We start from the raw sequence: 26,606 nt of genomic DNA on the forward strand, positions 1-26,606 counted from the left end.
TGTTTAATTCTGTTTTAATTAGAAACCTCCCCTTTTATATACTAATACCCCTTCACCTTCATTATTATTGAGAATTTTCAGTGGGTCATCATGAATATCCCTGTATTTGCCTCTTAATACTGGATAATTCTGAGGGTAAAGACATAATTAAATTTCAAGGATCATCCTGTACCCAAGATAACATTTATAAACCAATTTGGAATTTTTCCTGTGAGATATCTGAATCTAAAAGGTTAACAAGTAGGGATTTACTACATGTTTCAAACTAAATCTAAATATTATTGCAAAATTGCCTTTTTTTTTTTTTAAGCAATCATCCAGATTTCAAGAGAATTATTCTTTGTATTGATTCCTGTGATATGGTTTGTTTAGGAGAAAATTTTGTCAACACACATGTTGTCAGAAATATTTCAGAAATGCTCTGATTGAAACTATGGGGATTTTGGTCAGTGGGCATAGAACCTCAGGCATAAGTAATGCCTCAGTGAAGATGATTGTTTCTAAAGCAGCATAGTAGGAATGACTGGTGTTTTCTTTTCTTTTTTTTTTTTTTTAAACTGTATTTGTTTCCCTACAAACAGATTTGGGTGGATCCCTTTGAATAAAAGAACATTCTGGAAGTTGTATTGCCTCATGGGATATCTATCCTCTATTCTCAAACATCTTTACTGGCCCTTTGCCTTCAGCCTACTCTCTCTTTAATCAACTGCAATCTGGCCTCTCCCTTCACTACCGCATTGAACCCACTCCCACTAAGTCACCAGTGGCTTTCTAATTGCTAAACCCAAAGGAAGGTTTCCAAGTCTCAGTCAGTGCTGTGCCAAGCCATGTCAGAAACTGTGATAAAAGGAAAAAGGTGTGCCCTGTATACACTTATTAAGATATCCTCCCATATTTTGAACGAAGCAGAAAAAGTTAGTAAAAGCTCTAAAATAAAAAAAACATGATTATATATAAAGACCCTTGCTGCCCAATTTATTGGCACACTGTTATCAACCCCAAAACCTGCCCAGTGGGAATGCAAAAGCTTTGCAGGTCCAGGAACTGCAGGCTGTTATGCACAAAAATGCAGGGTAATGAAACACAAAACCGCAATCTCATCTTGATTTAAAATTTTGATCTTTTGTTTACTGTGGATTCTTTTGCATTAGTTTTTATTTTTAAAATAATGCATTTTACATATTTTTATCTTGATTATTGATTGATGCCCCTTAAATTTTTTTGACCAAGGTGACTGCTTCACTCACCCCTAATTCCAGCCCTGCTCATGGTTCTTGGCCTCACCTGATACTATTTTTTCTGTCCCTGAAATCTGTCCCCTCGGAGTTTCTGTCACACTGTTGTCTTCTGATTCCTTTCATACATCACCAATATTCCTTCTCAGTATCTTTCCTGAGACATTCTTCTCTTTCAGCCTTTTAGTATTTGTTGCTCTCAGTAGCTCATCCTCATCACTCTGAGCATGCTGTGGTTTATACTTTTCCTGGCTGCATCTGCTCATTTCCAGTGTTACTGCTTTTTTCCACACCTTCATTATTTCATAGCTGAACAATTGCAATAGGCTGCTAACAAATTTCTCTGATTTTCATGCTGGCCCCTTTCTGATGCATACTGAAGGCAGAATGATTTTTTCCAAAGTGAATATGTAATTTACCTGTTTATTAACCAAATATTTATTTAGCATTTTTTTTTTTTCTGTACCAGGCACTGTGTTAGATTCTAGGAATAAATCAGTAAATAAAAGAAAGGCCATACTCTCCTGAAACTTCTATGTTAATTTTATTTGAATATTTCTATGGCCTTATTCTAGAGTTGTATTTAATTTTTACCTAAATATGTTTGCATGATGGGTTGGGTGAGAAGGGTATTTCCCCCTTTGCTCATATTTTGATTATAGAAATTTTTGAATATTTATTATTTTCTAATCAGTTATATATAAAGTGATAGAAGCCTAATTCTGCTTTCTAAAAAAGGAGATGGAAATGATGGCCCACTGACTTGTTAGTACTTAGGCATGTTTTCCAGACCTAGAAATACAAGATAAGATAATCACCCTTTTTCTTAACTCTTTATTTCTGAGTTGGTAGGTTTTATACCTATTACTAATTATATCCCAAGTCTTAGAGCAAATGTGCTGCCATAGCCTTTAAACAAATTGTAATCCAGCATGGAGACATGTTTTATTTAGCTCACACTATATGTGTGCTTGATTTAATTTTATTCAGTTTTTAAAAAAATTAATAGACTTTATTTTTTATAGTACTGTTGTTTTTAGGTTCACAGCAAAATTGAGCAGAAAGTACAAAGTTCCCATATATCCTTTCCTCATGGATGTACGGCCTCCCCACCATCAACATCACACCCCAGAGTGGTACATTTATAACAACTGCTGAACCAACACTGACACATCAGTATCTACCAAAGTCCATAGCTGGCATTAGGGTTTATGCTTTGTGGTATCTGTGGGCTTTGACAAAGCTATAATGTCATGTTTCCACCATTATAGTATTGTACAGAATAGTTTCACTGCTCAGAAATCCTCTGTGTTTCACCTATTCATCCTTAATCTCCCCTATGCCCCTAGCAGTCACTGATCTTTTTACTGTCTCCATCATTTTGCATTTTCCAGAATATCATATAGTTGGAATCATATAGTATGTATCCTTCAGATTGGCTTGTTTCACTTGGTAATAGGTATTTAAGATTTATTCCTATCTTTTTGTGGTTTCATACTTTATTTCTTTTTAGTGCTGAGTAATATCTCATTGTCTAGATATACCATGTATTCATCTGTTCATGTATTGAAAGACGTCTTGGTTGCTTCCAAGTTTTGGCAATTATGAATAAAGCTATGAAGATCCATGTTCAGGTTTTTGTGTGGACATGTTTTTAGTCCTTTTGGGTAAAGAACAAAGACACAATTGTTGAATCATATTTGAGTGAAGTGTGTTGAGTTTTGTAAGAAACCACAAACTGTCTTTCAAAGTGCTGTATTATTTTGCATACCCACTGGCAATGAATGAGCATTCCTGTTGCTCCACATCCTTATCAGTATTGTCAATTGTTTGGATTTTACCCATTCTAACAAGTGTATAATGGTATTGCATTGTTTTCATTTGCAATTCTTTAATGATGTATGATGCACATTTTTGCATATGCTTATTTCCACCTGTATATCTTCTATGGTGAGGTGTCCAAATCTTTTGCCCAGTTTTTTACTTGGACTGTTCATTTTCTTATTATTGTGTTTCAGAGGTTCTTTGTATATTTTGGGTAATCTTTTTGCATATATTTTCTCTTTGTCTGTCACTATCTTCCAATTCTCTTGACAGTGGCTTTCACATAGAAGATTTTTAATTTTAATGAGATCCAACTTTTCAATTCCTTTTTCATGGATCATGCCCTTACTGTTGTATCTAGAAAGTCACTACCAGATCCAAGGTCATCCAGATTTTCTTTTATGTTAAATTCTAGGAGTTTTACATTTTATATTTAGGCCTATGACCCATTTTGAGTTAATTTTTATGAAATTTGTAGTTTCTGTATCTAGATTAATTTTTTTTTTTTGCATGTGACTATCTAGTTGTTCCAATACCATTGCTTAAAAGACTATCATTTCTTGACTGAATTGTCTTTCTTTGTCAAAGGTCAGTTGACTATATTTGTGTGGATCTATTTGTGGGCTCTGCATTTTGTTCCTTTGATCTGTTTGTCTATTTTTTTCACCAATACCGTGCTGTAGATTACTATAGTTTTAAGTCTTGAAGTCGGGTAGCATCAGTCCTCTGACTTTGGTCTTCTTCAATATTATGTTGGCTATTTGGGATCTTTTGCCTCTTTTTATCAACTTAAGAATCCATTTATTAATATCCACAAAACTTGCTGGGATTTTGATTGGGATTAAACTACATCTTTAGATCATGTTGGAAAGAACTGACATATGGACAATATTAAGTCTTCCTATCTGTAAAGATGGAATATCTTTCTATTTATTCTTTTATTTAGTTGATCAGAATATTAGAGTTTTCCTTATATACATCTTATATGTATTTTTTTTAGACTTACACCTAAGTACTTTTTGTGGTGCTAATGTAAATGGTATTTTTTTAACTCAAATTCCATTTGTTCATTGCTGGTATATTGGAAAACAATTGACTTTTGTATATTCTCTTTGCTATAACTGTTCCAGGAATTTTTTGTTGATTATTTCAGATTTTCTGTGTAAGGCAACCATATCATCTGTGAACAAAGACAGCTTTATGTCTTCCTTTCTAATCTGTATATATGTTATTTCCTTTTCCTGTCTTATTGCATTAGCTAGGATTTCCAGTATGATATTGAAAAGTGAGAGGGAACATCCTTCACTTGTTCTTGATCATAGAGGGAAAGCATCTAGTTCCTCACCATTAAGTATGATGTCATCTGTAGGATTTTTAGATGTTCTTTATCAAGTTGAAAAAGTTCCTCTCTGTTCCTAGTTTGCTGAGAGGTTTATCATGAATAGGTGTTGGATTTTGTCAAGTATTTTTTCTGCATCTATTTATATATACATATATATATATATATATATATATTTTTTTTTTTTTTTTTTTTTTCTCTAGACAATTGTAATGAGTTGCATTAGTTGGTTTTTGAATGTTGAAACCAGTCTTGAGTATCTGGAATAAATCCTGCTTGCTCAGAGGGTATAATTTTTATACACAGTGTGTTTAAAAAAAAAATTGTGACAAACCATAAGAGACTCTTAAGCATAGGAAAAAAACCTGAGGGTTGCTGGCAGGGTGGGTAGTGGGCTGGAGTAATTGGGTGATGGATATTAAGGAGGGCACATGATGTTGTGAGCACTGGGTATTATATAAGGCTGATGAATCACTGATCTCTATCTCTGAAACCAATAATACATTATATGTTTTATATGTTAAGTAATTGAATTTAAATTAAAAAATAATTTGTGACATTTAAAAATTGAGACCTTCCCCAAATTTATTTTGGGCTTCTTTGAAAAAGAAGAGGAATGGCCATGCTTGATATTTCCCACATGGCAACAATCTGCTGGAGCTGAGTAGCTATTGCTACTTCCAACTTTACCACAGTCTTTGCAACTCCTCATTGCTTTATGTCCAGTTTCTTCACTAATTTGCATTGCCTGCCTCAAATGGACTCAAGCATCCTCATGCCTCAGAGCCAATGGGCATGTTCCAAGTGCTTATGTTACTTGACCTATGTGTTGCCTGAACCTTTTCACATTGTTGAATCTCTTCATTCCTTTGCAACTGTAACCTTGTTATATTCTTCCCACTTTTTTTTTTTTACATGGATTCTCCTTTTAACCACCTTTTATAAGTTGAGGTTTATTAAAATCCCACCATTGGCCTTTTTTCTCGCTATACACTCAGCATAGGCGATCATCCCCTCCTGGTGGTTTTTCAGATCCTAGAGTCTCTGCTGTTCTCCTCTGTACATACTACTGACTTCCATTAATATTATTAAGATATTTTTCGGGCATATAAATTGTCCCAAGGAAACATGGAAAACATCGAAAGAATAATGACTTGTGACAAGCCTTAAAAGGGAATGGTGATTCATGAATTTGAAATGATGGTGAGAGTTGGAAGGAATGGAATAAAGGATATACATCATGAAACATATTGACAGTCTAGAAATGTGCTCAGTTTATTCTCACTAGTCTAGTCATAATCTTAATTGACAGGGGAACAGATGAAGCCCTGAAGGCTCCTACTTATTTAATAGTGAAAGACTGTTCTGAAATCAAACATGATCTTAGAGACCAGTCTGGAAAGGAAATAATACTTAGATCTTTCCTTGTTATAGGATTGACTTATTTATTTATTTATTTATTTATTTAGCAGTTACATCCATACAGTGAAATATTATTTGGCAATAAAGGGAAAGTAGTAGTGATATATACTATGATGTGGTAAACCTCAAAAATATACTAAGTAAAAGAAACCAGAAACAAAGGCCACATATTATTTAATTACAATATTACATGTCCAAAATTGGCCAATCATTGGTTTCCCAGGGCTAGTTTTGGGAGTGAAGGTTGGTTTTAAATGGGCATTGAGAACCTTTTTGGGATAAATAAATAGATCATAATGATGGTTACATTATTGTATAAATTTACTTAAAAATCATTAAATTATATACAATGATATATAAATATATCTCAAAGCTATTGAAAATAGCAATAACTATTTTTTTTCTATGCACCTATAAAGTACATAATATAACCCTATAAGATGGTATAATTAAGATGATTTTCCCATTTCACAGATGAGAAAATAGGCCTAAAGTTTAAATAACTTGCCCAAGGTCATAGAGCTCATGGTTTAGCTGGAATTGAAACTTGGAGAGATTGACTTATAACTTACATCTCTAATCTTTTTGAGTTAATTGACCAAGTAGCCATTATCCCTGAAGCATCAGATAGTTTATATTTATGAATAACTGTCAGGGGTGGTAGCATTGTAGGTGTGAAATCCAGAACACCAAAGTGGCCTATGTTTTACTAGTAACTTGTTGGGTTGCCTTACTGGGATCAAGAACTTGACATGCAGCGCAAAACCTAAGGCTAAGTAACTGTCTGTGAATAGACATGTGGTCTGGGAGGGAAAGGTCAGGTTTCTTTTAAATTGGGTGAGAATAATCACTTATTTTCCATAATTAATCTTATGAAGGAACTGACTGATTTCTAGTAGTATTTTGGTAAATATGTCATGTACCAAGAGTCTGTAGCTTGTCACTCCGACTGTTCTTTCAGATATGTTCTAGACTAATCTCCTAAAATCTCCTTCATTGGTCACTATACGCAGTAGTAATGGTTAATAATAATATCTTGTAGTTACTGAGTGATTATTATCTAACAGATTCTGTGTTTTACTGCTATTAACTCATTAGTATTTACAAAAACCCCAGGAACTGGCTACTATTATAATTTCTCTTCATTTTTCAGATGAGGGAACTGAAGCGTAGTGAGACTAAGTTACTTATTCAAGGACACAGCTAGAAAGTAGCAAAGCCAGGCTTTGAGCCCAGGCAGTCTGCCTTGGATATCAGTAATTAATAACTACAATAAGCCTACATCTCAAGGCCATAAATCCTAGAAGAGGTAATCTCCAGAGTGGGGGAAGTGTTCATTTATTCATTCATTTAGTGTTTATTGATTATCAACTCTGTTATGCATTATACTAGGACATTGCTGATAATTAAATATCGTTTTAACTATGCAGATTTTATGAATGAACATACTGTCTTTCAATATGTCTTTTCCTTGAATTTAATATTTTGAGTGGACTAATCAAGAGGAGTTTTTATCTTTTAATTATTTTTTATCCTATCATCTTCCTCATTTTGAAAAACAAAAACAATATGAATTTAACATGGTATTAAGTATAATCTTCAGAGCATTTTCTTTTTTTTTTAAAGATTTTATTTATTTATTTGAGAGAGAGAGAATGAGAGAGAGCGAGCACATGAGAGGGGGGAGGGTTAGAGGGAGAAGCAGACTCCCCGCTGAGCAGGGAGCCTGATGCGGGACTCGATCCAGGGACTCCAGGATCATGACCTGAGCCAAAGGCAGTCGCTTAGCCACCCAGGCGCCCCAGAGCATTTTCATCTCACTGTTTTTTTAAGGTGTATGAATTCTTGACAGATAAATAAAAGAGGAGGAAAAGGGAAAAAAAAAAAGTTCATTTAGTACATCCCACTAGTCATTCCTATGAATAATTCCCTATGGTATTTTGGCAAAGACAGGCTCTTGTCTAATTTTAAATGACTCAATTGAAGAAGCTTCAGCTGGAGGTTGATTCTAGAGGCTAATGGACTTGCTATGAAAGGTTTCTAACATTTAGCCTAATTTTCCACTCCTTAAAATTTTAGAGCATTACTTCTAATTACTTTCTGTAATCTACTCAGCCTCTGCTGCCTCCTTGGTTCACACTATTTGTGACTCATTGTCCTTCTAGATAGGTATTATGTCTCCCCACTGTGAATTATTTCTGAGTGAAGCATAGTTTTTATCTTTACATGGGTTGGTATTTCCTATATTGAGGGATAATTGTATATGCTGCTGCTTTGAATTTGTGCTGTTATGTATAAATATACCAAATTAATATTAATATTTGATTTAAATTTGTGAATTTCAAATCTTTGAATCTGATTTCTAACAGTCTGAACAGTGCCCATTTACTAAATTCATAGGTGTGAAATCCAGGTCCATATTACCAAATTTTCTAAAACACAGCAGATCTGAATGATTTTTCCTGTTTTCCAGAGATAACATGTCCAAATAAAAACTCTCTTAAATGGATATTGAATAACTGTTTATATAGATTTTAGGCATATGTCACTTTTCAAAAGAGAAATGATGATTTTTTTATGACTAAGAAATGTGAATTTTCTAGAAGCTGTCAGTCAATAGTATTATTGATTGACATGCTTCTTTCTACCTTTATGTAGAAACTCTTCAATAGGCTAAATAATTTTACTGTTTGTTTCCTGATACAGCTGCCAAGCTTTCAGCATTAAATATAATACATTGAGGCCAGGTTCTTTCCAGAAGAAATGACTTTATCTTGCCCATTTCTTATCAATACCTTACCATTATATTTTGTGTATTATAACCCTTTCACATCATAGCCATGGCTGCTGGTGCTAGTCTATGTTTTAGACAGAAACAATCAAGAAGGGGGATTTATTGTAAAGTTTAAACATCCATTATTTTGTGGAAATTGTATATATTATAGAACATAATATATATTGTTTCTTTTCAGGGGACATGCTATCTAGTTACTACCTTCCACAAGGGTTGGTGGTGATTTTTCACTATCATGCAAAGTGCTATCTGGCCACATATGAGGCTCAGAGCTGGGGGATATACATGTTGGAACAAATCCTTGATTAGTGGAGGCCCATACTGAGCTGCAGTCTGCTCTCCTGTGTCCCTGCTGAGAATTATTGTGCAAAGGTTTGTCTTGACAGGCAATCCTATAAAAACTAGAGCTTACCTGCTATATTGCTTTGATATTTCAATCTAAATTGGATAGATTTTATACTTTGACACTTGGTATATTGTCTTTCCTTTGGATATACAGCTCATGGCTGTATTAGCATTTACTGAAAGTGCTATAGCAATTCGCACATCAAAGTCATCCTGCTCCTTAGTGTTCTTTCAGAGTAAACCCAAGGTGTCACATTTCAGGGCAGGTAAAATATAATTGATATCCTTTAATTACTTAAAAATCCCTGTACATACTAGTAGCTGATGGACCTGGGTCTGCCATAACCAAGTCAAGTCGTTATGGCCAGGTGCTAATAAATACTCCTATTTTTATCTAATCTGTAGTTTACAAATTTGAGCGTGCATTGGAATCATTTGGAGGGCTGGTAAAGACACAGATTACTATCTCCATCTTCAGAGTTTCTAATCTGAAATCTGGGATAGGGCCTAAGATTTTGCATTTCTGACAAGTTCCCAGGTGATGCTGGTGCCTCCAGTCTAGAGATCACACTTTAAGAACTGGGTTCTAGAGTATTGTTTAGCACAGTACTTTAAAGGCTGTGAACGGACCAGATCTCTTCTTGGGTCCATCCCGGAGAACCAGTGAACTAATATGCTGATTGAACAGCTTATTCTGTAATGAAGCAGATGGTAAGTATTATAGGTTTGTGGGCTAGACAGTCTCTGTTGCAACACCTGAACTCTGCTGTTACGATAGGAAAGCAGCTGTGGACAATATAAAAGCAATGGATGTAGATGTGTTGCAATGCAATTTTATTTACAAAAAGAGACAACAGGCTGAATTTGGCCCATGACCTATAGTTTGCCAATCCCTGATCTAATCTATCAAAAGGTAACTTGTATCTTTCCTAGCTCACAAATTATCTGTATCCTGTACAGTAGCCAGCAACCATGTGTCCAGCTTTGAGCTGGGAGCTCTGGGGAATATATAAGAAGTATAAATCTGGTTTTTCTACTCTCTTTCAAAAGATTCGATTAGTCTAGTATAGTCTTGAAAAAATGTAAATGCCTAGGCTGGAATAGATTTCATGATATAGATGAATCTTGGAGAATGGTTAGAAACTAGGCAAAAGAGAGCAAAATAAATGTCTCACAAAGGAAGGCCACAAGAGAAAAGATACAGAGGGAACACTATATTCTTCCAAACAGCAGCAAGGAGATTTGTGATATGGAAAGGATTGGAAATGTTAAGAGTCACAGATGCCATTTAACTAACATTTATTGTGCATACTCTAGATACTGGCACAGTGATAGGTCCTGGGGGCATAGCTAACCAAGGCATAGTCCCTGCCCTCAAGAATCTCAGGTGGATCAAGATATTAAAGAATCCCAAAGCCATATACAAGTATTTGGAGTTGGTAGTCTTAGCTCATGGTGGGCTTTCAATGGGTGTTAAACTGAAAATGAAATTTATATGATTGACAATAGAGACTTTTTGTTAGTTCTTGATTGGTAGAGTGGCTTGAAGAAAACTGTTTTAGGAAAAGTCATCCTCCATAAGCTAGTAAAATGATAACCATGTAAAAGAACCATTGTTAGTGATAACCTCACAGAAACTTTGGTAAGATGGAGAATAGTGTGTGTTGGGTTGTTTTTTATTTTTTTGCTTTGTTTTTATATATTGTGCTTACTAAAATCCAAATTAGCGTATTATGTTTGTATCAAGCCATCATGAGAACTAAGGACAGTTTCCAGGGAGTTGTACCGTTTTGTCTTTCTGATATAAGTTTATGCTATTTAATACTCTGTATAAAGAAAAGATCTCCATAGACAAGTGGGGTTCTTTATTTCTGAGATTTATTCCTAAAACATTGGATGCAGGGTCTGGGTAGGGTTTATTATCAAATAAAACATTTAGTAGAGCTGATGATAGGTGTTGGTGTGAGTGTTTGAATGAGATGATCTCTAAGTTTCCTTCTAATTTCAGTGTTTTGACTCTAGATGATACTTGAAAGATCCACAGGAACTAATTCAAACAGGTTTCCCTAAGAAACTGAGGAAATCACATCCTGAATAATACATTTCAATACATGAAACTAGATTTTATTTCCCTTAGTAAAGAGAATCCTGAATTTGTGGTTTGAAAAAGCAAAGATTGATCAAAGGTATTATGTTAGACAAGATGAACTATGACTTTTCAGTATCTAAACCATTCTACACAGTTTGATTTTTAATCAAATGCAGGGATGCAGATGACAGCATGCCATTTTTATCTAGTTAGATACCAAGAGAAAGGTGAGGGGTAAATTCCCATGTGACTTAGATTTCCTGTGATTTGTAGCTTGAAAACACAAGTCTCTGTGAGTGTGCCAATACCATTTTTATAATGGCTCCTTCATTTTCAGTGTTAAGGGAGAGCAGAAACCTACATTTGTACTAAGACAGCAATTGATTTCTTGCACAACCTGCCCATGGATAGACTATTGAGGCATTTTTAAATAAAAATTGAGATTGAGTAGTTATTGTCAGTCTTCCCCATTTCACATCCCTTATATTTCCCACCAATGAGACATTCTAAAATGTCCTGAACTCTGTGTGTGGTTGTGCATGTGTGCATATGTGTCTGTACTGATGATGTAAAGTCACTAATCTTGAGACAAGGACTTTATTTGATAATAAGTGAGTCCAGAAAGCTTATCGTTGCTGTATTGACCAAGTTAGGTTACTGTTATCAAGAAGCTCTGAAATGGGTGAGAAAAGAAAAAAGAGTTGGATGAAACTTCAGAATTGGATAATCTACAGAAACTGCCTGAAGCAATTTTTCCCTAAAAGCAGAAGGGATTTGAGATATAAATACAGAAATTTTATTTTATTCTGTATCTTGGTAGTTGAGTACTTTATGACACATTATTTCCTATTATGTAAAGCTTAAGGGAGATGTATGATTTTGAAATGTGGGAGAAAAAGTTAGGAAAGCAAAGAGAAAGTAAACACAAGTAGTCACAAGCTTGTGCAATACTGCAAGTTGACTTTGAAGAATATTAATAATAGCTTATTTGGGGGAATAATTTTTTTATTTTGTTTTTTTCTGGTTCTACTTTTATTTATTTATTTATTTTAATTTTTATTGTTATGTTAATCACCATACATTACATCATTAGTTTTTGATGCAGTGTTTCATGATTCATTGTTTGTGCATAACACCCATTGCTCCATGTAGAACGTGCCCTGTTTAATACCCATCACCAGGCTAACCCATCCTCCCACCCCTCTCCCCTCTAGAACCCTCAGTTTGTTTTTCAGAGTCCATCGTCTCTCATGGTTTGTCTCCGCCTCCGATGTCCCCCCCTTCATTCTTCCCCTCCTGCTATCTTCTTCTTTTTTTTTTTCTCTTAAGATTTATTGCATTATTTGTTTCAAAGGTACAGATCTGTGATTCAACAGTCTTGCACAATTCACAGTGCTCACCATAGCACATACCCTCCCCAATGTCTATCACCCAGCCACCCCATCCCTCCACCCCCCACCACTCCAGCAACCCTCAGTTTGTTTCCTGAGATTAAGAATTCCTCATATCAGTGAGGTCATATGATACATGTCTTTCTCTGATTGACTTATTTCGCTCAGCATAACTCCCTCCAGTTCCATCCACATCATTGCAAATGGCAAGATCTCATTCCTTTTGATGGCTGCATAATATCCCATTGTGTATATATATATACCACATCTTATTTATCCATTTGTCTGTCGATGGACATCTTGGCTCTTTCCACAGTTTAGCTATTGTGGACATTGCTGCTATAAACATCAGGGTGCACATACCCCTTCGGATCCCTGCATTTGTATCTTTGGGGTAAATACCCAGTAGTGCAATTGCTGGATCGTATGGTAGCTCTATTTTCAACTTTTTGAGGAACCTCCATACTGTTTTCCAGAGTGGTTGCACCAGCTTTCATTCCCACCAACAGTGTAGGAGGGTTCCCCTTTCTCTGCATCTTGGGGGAAAAATTTTATTTTATTTTTTTTAAAGATTTTATTTATTTATTTGAGAGAGAGAATGAGACAGAGAGAGAGAGCATGAGAGGGGGGAGGATCAGAGGGAGAAGCAGACTCTCTGCTGAGCAGGGAGCCCAATGCGGGACTCGATCCAGGGACTCCAGGATCATGACCTGAGCCGAAGACAGTCGCTTAACCAACTGAGCCACCCAGGCGCTCCGGGGGAAAAATTTTAAAAGGAGGATAAAAACACTATAGTTTTCAGATATTGCAGAGCTAAAATCAAAATATAAAAATAGGGGAAGAAAAATTAAACAGCTCTATTATTATGGCATTATTAATATCGCAACCCATAAATATGAAATGTAGAATAACCAATCTTGGCATTAGGAAGTATAAAGTAATAGGGAAAGTCCATCAGTCTCCTGAAATACTTTATTTCCATTATTGAGCACCTAGTATGTGTTAGGCAGTGTGCTAGGCACATTGCATACAATGTCTATACTTTCACAATAGTTCTTCAAATTACCTATTTTCATCCAAATTTTAAAGTGAAGAAATTAGTAAAGAATTATAGAAATTACCCATAGTCACACAGGTGTTCAGTGGAAGAGCCAGGCTTTCAGTCCTAGTTATGCTGTTTCTACTACTATACATTTATTCCTTTAGTTAACCGTTTATCCCCAAATAAGTAAGTCACTTTGTGTCCAGGTATTTGTTTTCTTGTGTATTTGTTTATTGTGTTTGGTAGTACATGGCATAAAGAAAATGTGCCATTGAGGGTAGTTAAATTAAGGCATAAATGTAAGCACATAAAAACCAAAGCAAGAGAGAAAAGGATTTGTGTGTTTGTGTGTACATTTTAAGTGTTGTTTTTTTTTTTTTTTTAATGTCTGTACATGCTTGCAAAAAAAAGAATGAATAATTTCAGTCTGCTTACAATAAAAAGAACTCTAAAAAGCATTAACTAAAGAATGAAATTCAGGAGCCAGCTGATAAATTATCTAATACAGCTCCCAATTTAAACTGATCACCTCCGTTTTTTGATTTATGAACAGGAAATGAGCTTTGACTGTTAGGGACCTGGATGAAGAGCCCTGGGTTCAGCTTGTCAGAGTCCTGTAGCCTACAAAGACCCTCTGGTTGCACAAGGATCATTCGATTAAAGTAAGACCTAATTACTTTAATTAGAATGTAAGACTTTTACTCTTGAGTCAACTTTTAATAAGGTGATTTGGCATGCCTCTATTATGTGCCAGTAGTTGCTAATTTTGATTAAAAGAATGAGAACATTATTCTGTGGCAAATTCTTGTGTATTTCAATTTCTGTTCTTCCATTTATTTCATGGACTTGAATCCTTTTCTTTGGATAGCATTATCTAAATATTTTAATTCCATTGTGGCTGTTCAAATTGGTACAATTTTCTTGTCTTTGTAGTATCAAATCATTTTTATACAGCTATAAATTTTATTATAAATAATCAAATTCATCTCTCTCTTTTTTAAAAGCTTAAGTTGACCCCCTGATTTTACTAAAAAATGACAACAATGCAGTTTGTGCCATGATTCAGCATGACTTTGCATTGCTTATTTATTTCAAGTTCATGCAAGTTAACTTTTTGGAACATCTGTCTGTATATGGTCACATATAGACTATGAAGTTCCAGGTAGGCATTAGAGTTTTAATATATCTTTAAAGAGCATTTATTGTTCTTCCTGGAATACTCTTACTTTGAGGGGATGATTCCAGTGTGTGATTGAAATGCTTTTCTGTAAAGCACTAGCAGAAATTAATGTTCAGATGCTGGTTCAGGCTTACTATGCATGAAACTTTACATGGCCTGGGTGATACAAAGACCCAAAAGGCAGCACAGAACCAAAAGCTAGGAGTTCTGAGCAGACCCAGCATGGCCACCAACATACTTTAAGAACTTGGACAAATCATTTAACCTTCTGAGTATTCCCGTGGGTCTAAATTTGAAGGGGTCAGATTAAATCAGGGCAAGTGACAAATTCATGTGCCTTGAGGTTAGGCATTTGATACAAATGTATGAAGTTTCTGGGTGCGAGACAGTAAGGAATGGTTAGCCTGTGGGGAAGGAGGCTGTGCCCTCATAAAGCAATTCAGATTCCAACATTTTAAAGCTGGACAAAGAAGTAAATTGTGTGGTGTGGGGGGAGGGGAAAGCAAAAGGAGGATTAAATTTGGCCATTGGATTGAATAAATTCTAAGGTCATTTCCAATGCAATGTACAGTCGTAAAATTTTTTTACTATGTAAAACACTTAGAATTTGTCTAGCATCTGTTGAGCTCTATATGTGCTCCTTTTTAAGTAATTGAAGATAAACCAGTAAAATAAAAAGTTTTCAGTTTGAATTTCCCCTTTAATTGTACATTAGAATTAGGAAAAAAAGTGATTTGACCATGAAATAGTTAAATGATTCAACAGTTTAATTTCCTGAGGTGTTTATTGTTGTTGCTGTTTTGTTTTGCTTTTTAATCGACTGACCTGGAATGAGAATTTTGAATCCAGTACTATAGTCCAGGAATAAAACCCAGCCTGTAAGTTACTGGTTAGCAACTTCTCTATTAGTGAGTATTTTCATTAAAAAAATCATGTGAACATCTAAAAGAGAATCATGCAACCTTTTTGTGACTAGTTTCATATTCTTTAAGGAGTATTTACAAGTTGTATTTTCTTTTGATTAACATTTTAATAAAAATTTTAAAACAAATGTTATTTTATATGGAAAAATTAAAGTTGTAGTTTAAGTAATATTTTCTAACATAATTTTCTAGCTCCATCAGTTTTTGCTCTTTTTGTATTTTCCTTTTTACAGCATATATTTATTTCTTTTTATCACCTTTACTGCCTTTTAAATCTATATTTTAGTTCAGAAAATAAGTACATTTTATCAGATGCTAATGGCAGTTATAGGCAACAAGCCTAGTGGAAGATGGGAAATAGGCCAAGTCAATATAGTCTGAGGGTCTTATCTGTTCTCTTTGGCTCAATTTAAATCAGAATTTGTATCTACAAGAAAATTGAACCCATGACTGTGGGGAGCCACATGTGTTATCTCAGTGACAATGGGAGAAGTAGAAGAAACTAGAATTTTTATGCCTTTAGTTGGGAACTTCTAGTAGTTTCTTCTTTCTATATTACTTGTATAGTTTTTCATTTCAGGATCATATGCATTTGTAGATCTATTCAAGTTACTTCATGTATGAGTAGTTTTAAGAATGGGTGCATTGTGTGAGGCATGCTTATATCTTTCAGATAATTTTTCCAAGTGTTAGTACAAACTGTTACTGTCTTTAAGATCTATAACCTGAAATAATGCTTAAAAATTTTTTATTAGATGTTAGAGTCAAGCCATGTTGTAATGATTTTAAGTATTTACTGTTCATTTCTTTGATAGCCAAGTCAAACCTGAAGTCCTTAGATGTTAATACTAAAATGGATTAGAACTGGCTAGATCTGTTCCTTGACTGACCCACATCTGACATTAAAAGTATAAGATCTTTTTTTTTTGCCCCCAAACATTCATGATGTTCTCTGAAGGCTCCACATATTGTGGAAAATAAGAATAAACATATTAAGTAATAATATTAACAGATATAATTTAAGGTAAGCCAAACAGGGAGGCTTTCTAATGATGCTATCTCACATCCTATTATCTTGTTTTATAGAGGCTTTTAAAAAAATTACCAGCATGATTAAGCCTTTTCTTTATTCTCTTTAATGAATACACTCATATATGTTTATGAATAAATTCATGAATTTTTATCTTCAGTGTTTTAGTAACATATATATGGACAAAGTAGATGTTTAGACAACAACTCAATTATTCCTTTATTTTTCTAGGCTTATGGAAGTAAGACAAGAATGTCCAATCTATTGCTTAGATCACTGATTCCCAACATTAAAACAAAGTAATGCAAACTCTAAACTGAGGTAGTTAATTGCCACTCTTCTTGTATGTATACCTCATCAGTGGTTCTGAAACTAAGAACCCTCAGATTTTAATTCCTTTCATGAGACCAAAGGCTCTGATCCTCACTTAACATAAGTTCACCTTTAGTGTTTGACATTTGTTATGCAAGGCTTTCAAATGAAGTGTTTAATTAAAATTAAAGTGCCATTGTTTTTAATAACCCAGAAAAAATGGGTATGAATTAAATAAATAAATTAAAAAAGACATGACATGGCGCCTGGGTGGCTCAGTTGGTTAAGTGACTGCCTTCGGCTCAGGTCATGATCCTGGAGTCCCTGGATCGAGTCCCGCATCGGGCTCCCTGCTCAGCAGGGAGTCTGCTTCGCCCTCTGACCCTATCCCCTCTCATGTGTTCTCTCTCATCCTCTCTCTCTCAAAATAAGTAAATAAAATCTTAAAAAAAAAAAAAAAAAGACATGACAGTGGATTTAAGAATACTGTAGCTCCTGTGTGAATACTGGAGTTCTTTGAAAAATTTTATAAAATATTCTTATTATCAAAATCTAATTTAAGGTTTAATGATGCAGTAAAGTTGAGATGTTCACAAAGAAACCAGAATAATAACAGTAAAAATTTAGCCATAGCTTAGTACAATTTAACCAAAATTTTCTGGTCAATTAGATTTGATTGTGTTAAAGAGTGACAAACTACAAAAGTAATTAGAAATCATGCATTAGTGAGTGGCTGGATGCTGGAGCCTGTTAGAGGCATTTTTATGCTTCCTGAGATTTGACACCCCTTCCTGGGTCTCTGTAAACCAAAGTACATGCAATTGTCACACTCTTTATTTTTCTTGAGAAGGTTTCACTAACCTGTTTAATAAATGTGATTTGTTCCATAATTTACTCTCTTTTCTTAAGAGGCAGCCTTTGCTTAGGCTACAAGACTAAATAATAATAATAATAAAAATAGGACAGTTAAATGATCTAACAGAAGCATATATATGTAAAAATAAACCCTAGAATCATAAATAGCCTTATCACCTTCAGTAGCTGTGCATTTCTAACCCAGTGGATTGATATAGAATCTTACCAGTGCCCTAAGTCCTATACGAGAGAGATAGGGAAGAGCACTGAGGGCAAGTAAGGTACTTGTCATGATCTGTCCTTAAGGACTCCCACACCTACAATGTAATTTCGTCTAAACAATGGTTTTCTGGTTAGGAAAAGATTTGTAGTCTGTTTCTTATAAAGTACATTTTAATCAGTAAAATATTTTTGAGCTATATCATATACTTAACTAATATGTAATTCATAAAATATTTTAAATATTATGAATATTTAAATTTTATTGTACTATTTCTAATAAAAATAATTTTTGTATTAGATTCTATCCTTACAGGTGAAATTGTATTACTTTTTTATATTTTCTTTACAAATGTATTTCTCTCAGTTGACTCACTTGAAATAGTTTCCTTTCTAAAGAAATAGAAAATAACAATATTCATGTAGGGAATAAGAAGTCAGCCATTAAGAGCTAAGTGATATTTTAAAGGGGAAGACCCCAAATCATTAACTTTTAATTTTTTATTTAATTTAATATAATTTAATTCAATTTATTTATTTGAGAGAGGGAGCACACACTCAAGCAGGGGGAGGAGCAGAGGGAGAGGGACAAGATAACTCTGTGTCGAGCTCTGAGCCTGACATGGGGCTCAACCTTGCAACCCTGAGATCATGACCTGAGCTGAAATCAAGAGTTGGGCACTCAACCAACAGAGCCACCCAGGGACCCCACTTTTTATTTTTGTATAGATAAATCAATTGTTAGGTATTTTTTGCCTAATTTCATAAGGTTTTTAAAAGCTTTTTGCATATAGTTTTTTAAGTAAATTTCAAAGATACCAACTTTTAACCATATTAATCAACTTGGCAACAATTCATTTAGTACTTGACGCTGAAAAATATCTTTACACAAGTGGCTTCATTTTCTTATATAACTGAGAGAAATCTGTACCATTTCCTTGCAAATTTGACACATGGTCTCTTGTTAACTTACATGGTATGAATTTCATACTTGTGTATATAGTGCGTTCTTGTCCTTGAAACATCTTTTTATATTTACATTTCCAAGAAAAATAATTCTAAAACTGATTTTCTTTTTCAAGCTAAATGTTCACCTTTTAAATAAAAGGTTGTTTGTAATCTGCAAAACTCATTCTCTTCTTTATATATAAAATGTGTAGCATACTAATATTTAGAAAAAAAACATTCTCTAAAGTTTTTCAAAGACAATTGCATAGAAATATTTCTGGTGAGCCTGTATTATATGTCAGGCACTATCTTAGGTCCTAGAGGAACAGAGTTAATTATGCTACAGTACTTTCCCTCAGGATGTTCACTGTTTATTGGGGATGCAAATAATTACAATATAGTATGCTAAGGTAATGTGAACATGTAAAAAGTAGCACAAAGGTAGGAATATTGTTTTATTTTGTTTTGTTTTTTAACTCTCAAGTACTTCTAGGCCAGATCAATCTCTTTGGCTTCAGGTCAAATACTAGGGTAATTAATATTTTAGAGAGCCACACTGAAACAGCCATATCATACTAGACCAAAACAACCAATATAACATAACATATAAGAATTACATGCATGTGTGTTATTACCTTAACATTAAAATATGGAAAATAGGTATTTATTTGAAGTTACATATTATTTATTTACTTTTCTGTTACATAATTGCTATTTAAACAAAATAGTAGTAAAATAGTTAAAAGTGTCAATTAGTACTTAATAGGACTAATTTAACAAATAGTAGGTATGAAATATAACAATATTTTTGTTTCATTCTGTCCTCTGGTAAAGCAATTAATTTTAATTGTTTTTGAATTTTTATTGAATATTTAAATTTTATGGACTATATTGTGAACTTAAATTTGGAATTATAAATGGGGAATTTAAACACAAAAAAACTAAGTAAGCAGATGTTACCTATATTTAATGCAGAATAAGGACATATTTTTCTATTCCATGATACATTGGGATATTTTTATTCCTTGTTTCCTTTTCTAATAACGGTTCTCTTAAGTGTTTAAGTATTTAGGTAAGTATTTAGCATCACACTAAAATTGAATATAGTTACATGTAACGTTTACTTTGATTTGAAGCTCTGCCCTCATCAAAGCCTTATCCCACTAATTCCTTGTATCAGCTCAATGTGATAACACCAGATTAAATATTCTCTCAAAAAAATTTTTTTTTTGGATTACTTTGGATTTTACTTACTCGAAGCAGCAGCTATTGAGACTTGTTAGAATTAGATCCCAGATGTATCAATTCACTTATTATCTGCAGGCTTGTTCTGGCAGACATTCTGTGTCAACCAGGCCTTTTGCTTGTATACATTTACCAGATAGGACATCCCTGTCAAAAATATTCATCATTTTTGAAAACTTCAGAGTACATTGTATGGCAACATAAGTTAAACCTGTCTTCTTCAGGGACAATGGTTTTAAAGTACAGAGATTATATGAACTTGGGTATCAAATCAACGTTGGATTTTAAATAAATTACAGTTTTAGTAAAGAAATAGTCTTCTTTAACTTGGCTACCCTTTTCTACTGATTTTTTTTTTTTTTTTTTTTTTGGTTGGGGGAGTTTTATAGTAGTTTCTGGGTTTTTGTTTCAGCCTTAACAACTCAGGTGCAATCATCTAGATTCCTTATGGCCATTCAGAGTTCATCAGATTTAGAGAAACCACCCATAAATGTCTATTTTACTTCAATCCTTTTCTTTTTACCTTCAGTGTATTTCCAAATTAGAGAAAAACATTATTCTTGTCCCATACTTTCAAAATGAATTTATGGCAGACCAAGATTTTAATCCTTTTTATGGCCAGTAACAATAATAGCCATCTTGTAGGCTTATGTCTAAGGAGAATATATAGTTTTATTTCTATAAAGTCCAAAATCTCATTAAGTACTTATACACTTTGACATAACTGAAAAATGATCAAAAGCTTTCATTATGAAATCCTCAGTTTCACAGTTGGGCAAAACACACATCCTTTGAGCAGTGCTGCATATAAGGTGTGCAGGGCATTTAGCAGGTAATATCTTTGCATTTTCTTTGGCCAGAAGTTTATAAGCTGAATGGGATTTGTCAAAATTTACATTCACGTAGTCTGCCAAATATGTAAATAGAGGAGTGTGGTAGTCAGAATAATGGCCCTGCAAGATGTTCAAGTCCTAATCCTTGGAATTTGTGAATATATTATGTTACATGATAAAAGGGTGATTAAGATAGCAGATGGAATTAAGTTTGCTAATCAGCTGACTTTAAAATGGAAGAATATGGCCACCTGGGTGGCTCAGTCAGCTAGGCCTCCAACTCCTGGTTTCAGCTCAGGTCATGATCTCAGGGTCCTGAGATCAAGCCCTGCATTGGGCTCCACGCCCCACATTTAAGCTCTGCTTAAGACTCTCTTCCTCTCCCCTAGCAATCCCTTGACTCTCTCACTCTCTCAAATGAATAAATAAATCTTTTTTTTTTTTTAAGATTTTATTTATTTATTTGAGAGAGAGAGAATGAGAGACAGAGAGCACGAGAGGGCAGAGGGCAGAAGGAGAAGCAGACCCCCTGCTGAGCAGGGAGCCCAATGCGGGATTCGATTCCGGGACTCCAGGATCATGACCTGAGCCGAAGGCAGTCGCTTAACCAACTGAGCCACCCAGGCGCCCCTAAATAAATCTTTTAAAAAAAGAAGACTATCCTTGATTATCCAAGTGGTTCCAGTGTAATCACAAGGTTTTTTAAACTTGGGAGAGGAAAGGAAGAAGAGTCAGTGTCAGAGTGATGTGATCTATGAGATTCAACCAGCTATTGTTGTTTTGAAGATGTGAAGAAGCACAGGCAAGGAATGGAGGTGGCCTCTAGAAGCAGGAAAAGTCAAAAAAAATATATACTCCCCTAGTCCCCAGAAAGGAACTCAGTTATGCTAGTACTTTGATTTTTAGCCCCAATGCCTTGATTAACCCAGTAATACTCATTTCAGGATCCCATCTTCCAGAACCATAAAAAAGTAAATTGGTGTTGTTTTATGCTATTTAGTCTGTGGTAATTTGTTACAAGGCAATAGGAAATTAACGGGCAAAGTCTAGTTCTTATTTGGGTAAGATATCAGCATTTTTTTTTTTTTTAAAGATTTTATTTACTTATTTATTTGAAAGAGAGAATGAGAGAGAGAGAGAGAGAGCATGAGATGGGGGAGGGTCAGAGGGAGAAGCAGACTCCCTGCTGAGCAGGGGGCCCGATGTGGGACTCGATCCCAGGACTCCAGGATCATGACCTGAGCCGAAGGCAGTCGCTTAACCAACTGAGCCACCCAGGCGCCCAGATATCAGCATTCTTTGTTTTATGTTTTCTGTGGTTTCATAATATCTTCATAAAAACCTAGAAGAAGATTTGAAACTCCATTTTTCAAAACAAAGGATCTACGAACTAGAGTAAACATTTTGTTGTTGTGATTCAGTGCATCACTGAATATACAGAGAGAAGTGTGTTTATTAATAAGGTCCAATTAAATCTGGTTTACACTATCATAGGTCAACCCATCTATTCAAAATTTCTCCTTTTGTTTGCCTACATGGCTGTCGTCTCTGAATCAAGAAACATAACTTTATTTATTTTTATAGAATAATCCAGTGGATCATAGGATGTGCATTTATTCTTATGTGTGTCCACAGGCTAATACATTGACTGTTTTGACTGAACATTGTTGTATTTTGGGGAGATGGAAAAAACAAAACATATGACTGATTTATAAGTACCCAAGTGTTTCATCTAGGACTTGTGAAATTTCTACTCCCTATGTACTTTTGCATCCCCTTTTCCACCACGCCCATTCCCAAATTCCTTTCTGCCTATTGTATAAAATGCTCTGTCTTGGTTAAATATCTCCCTAATACAATTAAATGTGTCTTTCTGTCATTAAAATAATACAGTTGTGTGGGTTATACTGACATTGGTATTATAATCATTCTCATTTCATTATCTGAACTCTTAGAAAACTTGGTCAAAGTATTCACAATGTTAAAATTAAACTAACATTACCTCAACGCAAAGCGCTTAATTAATCCACAGGAAAGTGAAAGATGACTGTTAATGTTCATGATCACAATGCATTTAGGTTGCACATATAAGTCACATCACTCAGTGCTGCAACAATGGATGTTTCATTTTTATGAACTGCAAATCACAGTGTTACTTATTGCTTCAATTTTTTGAGCATCCATATGGGTTTTGTACTTTCCCCCTAACCTTCTATACCCATTGCTGAAAACCAGCATATTTTGCATCCCAAGGAGGGGTTTCCTGGGACATGGGGATTTTAGTGCTCAAACCAGAGTAGTTCCAGGCAAACCTGAATCCGTGGTCATCCTAAAACCAGTGCTTAGCTTTAAGATATAATTGATACTCAACATACCTAAAACAGTTTCCTCATAAGTGCTTACAATATATTTTCTATCTTGGTGTATTGCATTAAGTTGATCAAATCAGAAATATAGGAATCATCATATTATATTTCTTTTAGTCTTTTTTCCAATAATTTAATGTTTCCTATGACTTATATATTTTTAAAGGTTTTATTTATTTGAGAGAGAGAGTGTGTGAGTGGGGTGGGGGGGCTGTGGGGGAGGGTAGCAGAGGGGGAGGGAGAGGGACAAGCAGACTCCATGCTGAGCACAGAGCCCCATGCAGGTCTCCATCCCAGGACCCTGGGATCATAACCTGAACTGAAGGCAGATGCTTAACTGACTGAGCCACCCAGGCACCCCAGTACTATGACATATTTTAAATTATTTTTTCATTTTCCATTTTATTTTTTGAATATTGAATGCCTTCTCATGGTTCCAGAAATTCTACATATGAAAAGATGGACAGAGAAAAGTCTGTCTCCTTTCTACCTTGACCCCAGTCTTTCCAGTTTCCACCCAGGCTAAAGTAGTTCTCACTGTTATGAGTTTCATATGCATCTTTATGAATATACATGTAAATATCAATACTGTTTTTTACTTTGTCTCCCTTGGCAGTAATCACTGTGATTTGAAAATAAGAAGAATGGGCACCATATAGCATGCAGTCAGAGATCCTTAGCAGTTCTGAAAATCATCTGGGTAAATATTGCCAGCTTACTACCCTGAGGGTAAAACAAAAACAAAAAACAAAAACCTTGAATCAGGTCCTAGTTCTGCTCTGGCTCCCTAGTTTTCGTGCTCCATAGATTTTGGCTTTATCCTCTAGAAGGATCTTCCATGTCTTTCTTCCTTTTATATAAAGAAAGCAGTGGACAATATCCACTTATTGGTGGCTGAGCAGTTTTCTCTGCCTGTTTCTTCCCAACAGAAAGTTGGAAGCTCAGAGGTATTTTATATGTCTCATCTAGTTATAGTCTCTTTGCAAATACAACTCTCTCAATATCTTTTATCCCCACAGTGTTTTTGTTTCATCTGCTGTATGTGACAGAGGCCATTTGACTCTCTAGGATATTCTATGCATGCAATTACATCTTGATGTTGTCTGTAGTTAGTAACAGTTTTACTTTTTTGTTGTTTTTTGTTTTTATTTTTTATTATTATGTTATGTTAATCACCATACCTTACATCATTAGTTTTTGATGTAGTGTTCCATGATTCATTGTTTGCGTATAACACCCAGTGCTCCATGCAGAACGTGCCCTCCTTAATACCCATCACCAGGCTAACCCATCCTCCCACCCCCCTCCCCTCTAGAACCCTCAGTTTGTTTCTCAGAGTCCATAGTCTCTCAAGGCTCGTCTCCCCGCCACCCCGATTTCTCCCCCTTCGTTTTACCTCTTCCTTTCCCAAATATACATTTATAACTTCTTTTTCTTAACTTTTTGGTTAGTATTTCAGTTCAGTGTTAAGTAATATTGGTAATGAAGGCTTTTGTCTTGTTTCTGATTTTGTTGGTCATGCTTCTGGTGTTGCTTGCTAAGCATGATAGTGGCTTTTGGACTAAGCTGGATGTATTTTATCGTATGGAGGAAATTGCTATCAAAATCTATTTTATTGAGTATTTTAATAAAAAATGGTTATTGAATTTTGACAAATGGCTTTTCAGCATTAACAAAGACAATAAAATGTTTCTGAGATTCATTAATATTATAACATAATTTTATTAAAAGTTTTCCTAGTATTGAAAATTCTTAGAATAAACCTCACTTTGTCATGATGTATGATTCTTTTTGGGTATATGTTGATTAAATTTGCTAGTTTTAGGATTTTTGCTTTGATATTCTTAAGTGCTATTGATTTGAGGGTTTGAGTGCATATATGCAATCTTTGTTGTGTCAGGTGATTTTCTTCTTTAACCTATAATATGGAAGAGATTTTAGAAGCTTTAAAATTGCTTGATCTTTAGAGACTTAATAAAAAGTTTCCCCATGAAATCCTCTGGGACTGATGTCTTAGGATTTACCTCATGACAGATTTCCCTATTTCTTCTATGTAAATCAATCTTTAAATTTTCCATCTCTTCTGAGGTCAGTTTTAGCAAATTATGTTTTCATAGAAAATTATTCATTTTATTTGGATTTTCAAATTTATTTGCATTGTGTTTAGCAACATACTCTATTTTTTAAAATTTATTCTCACTGTGGTTATTTTCCTATAACAACTTATTCATTTTTGTGCATTTCTAATTTTTCTTACAAAAATAGGCTCATTAGTAATTTTTTTCTTTCAGATAACCAGCTGTTGAATTTATTAATTCTATTATATTTTCAGTTTTATCTGCTTTTTCTTTAATAATTTGTTCTGTTTTGCTTCATTACAGTTTCCTATTCCTTTTCTAATTCTTGTAATAGATTATTAATTTATTTTCATTGATTTTTTTTTAAAGATTTTATTTATTTGAGAGAGAGAATGAGATAGAGAGAGTATGAGAGGGGGGAGGGTCAGAGGGAGAAGCAGACTCCCTGCTGAGCAGAGAGCCCGATGTGGGACTCCATCCCGGGACTCCAGGATCATGACCTGAGCCGAAGGCAGTCGCTTAACCAACTGAGCCACCCAGGCGTCCCTCATTGATTTTTTTTTTAATAATTCTCTTCTGAGCAGTGTGTTTAACTTTTAATAACTACATTTTGCAGGAGGAGTGGGAGTTACATAGTCCACATATATATGCATATATATACATACACACACATATATATAAACATATATGTGTGTATATGTATATATGTATGTGTGTATGTATATATATATATATGTATATATATGTAGTTTTATAGAGAGGCATAAAACAGCATGGAAAACATTTCAGTGGGATAGTAATCGTAGATTAAACTTAGCCAGATCACAGAAGACCTCATTATAGATTTAATAATATATATTCTGATATTAACTTTTCTATGCATGTAAAATTTGTGATATATAATCAACATTTATGTGTATATTTGTGTTTTGTATATGTACACATCACTAATAATTTGCTAATAAATTTACTTTGTTGTTGATCCCATTTTCCTTTTAGGATTTTATTCTACAATTAAGAAGGTTAAATGATGCTATGAGTTTTGAATTTTCTTCTCCTTTATAATCTTAAAATGCATTTTCAATAGTTTTATTTATTTATTTATTTATTTATTTATTTATTTATTTATTTATTTA

At 34.4% G+C, this 26,606-nt stretch overlaps 1 long non-coding RNA gene across 4 annotated transcripts in view; it reads left to right on the forward strand.

The window, feature by feature from the left end:
- The window catches only part of LOC118006461, a 341,382-nt gene that overhangs the window by 272,993 nt on the left and 41,783 nt on the right, over nt 1–26,606 (forward strand). The window contains exons 3-4 of one of the 4 annotated variants that reach the window (XR_004678087.1): nt 14,035–14,143; nt 24,708–24,721. The exons of 2 other annotated variants lie outside the window; for them this stretch is intronic. This is a non-coding gene — a long non-coding RNA (uncharacterized LOC118006461). Of the gene's footprint in view, nt 1–14,034; nt 14,144–24,008; nt 24,579–24,707; nt 24,722–26,606 lie in introns of those variants that run through there. One more of the 4 variants, XR_004678086.1, reaches the window with a different exon arrangement.

Source organism: Mirounga leonina, unplaced genomic scaffold (genome assembly GCF_011800145.1).
Source record: "Mirounga leonina isolate KUSES-001 unplaced genomic scaffold, KU_Mleo_1.0 Mir_115, whole genome shotgun sequence".
NCBI lineage: Eukaryota > Metazoa > Chordata > Mammalia > Carnivora > Phocidae > Mirounga > Mirounga leonina.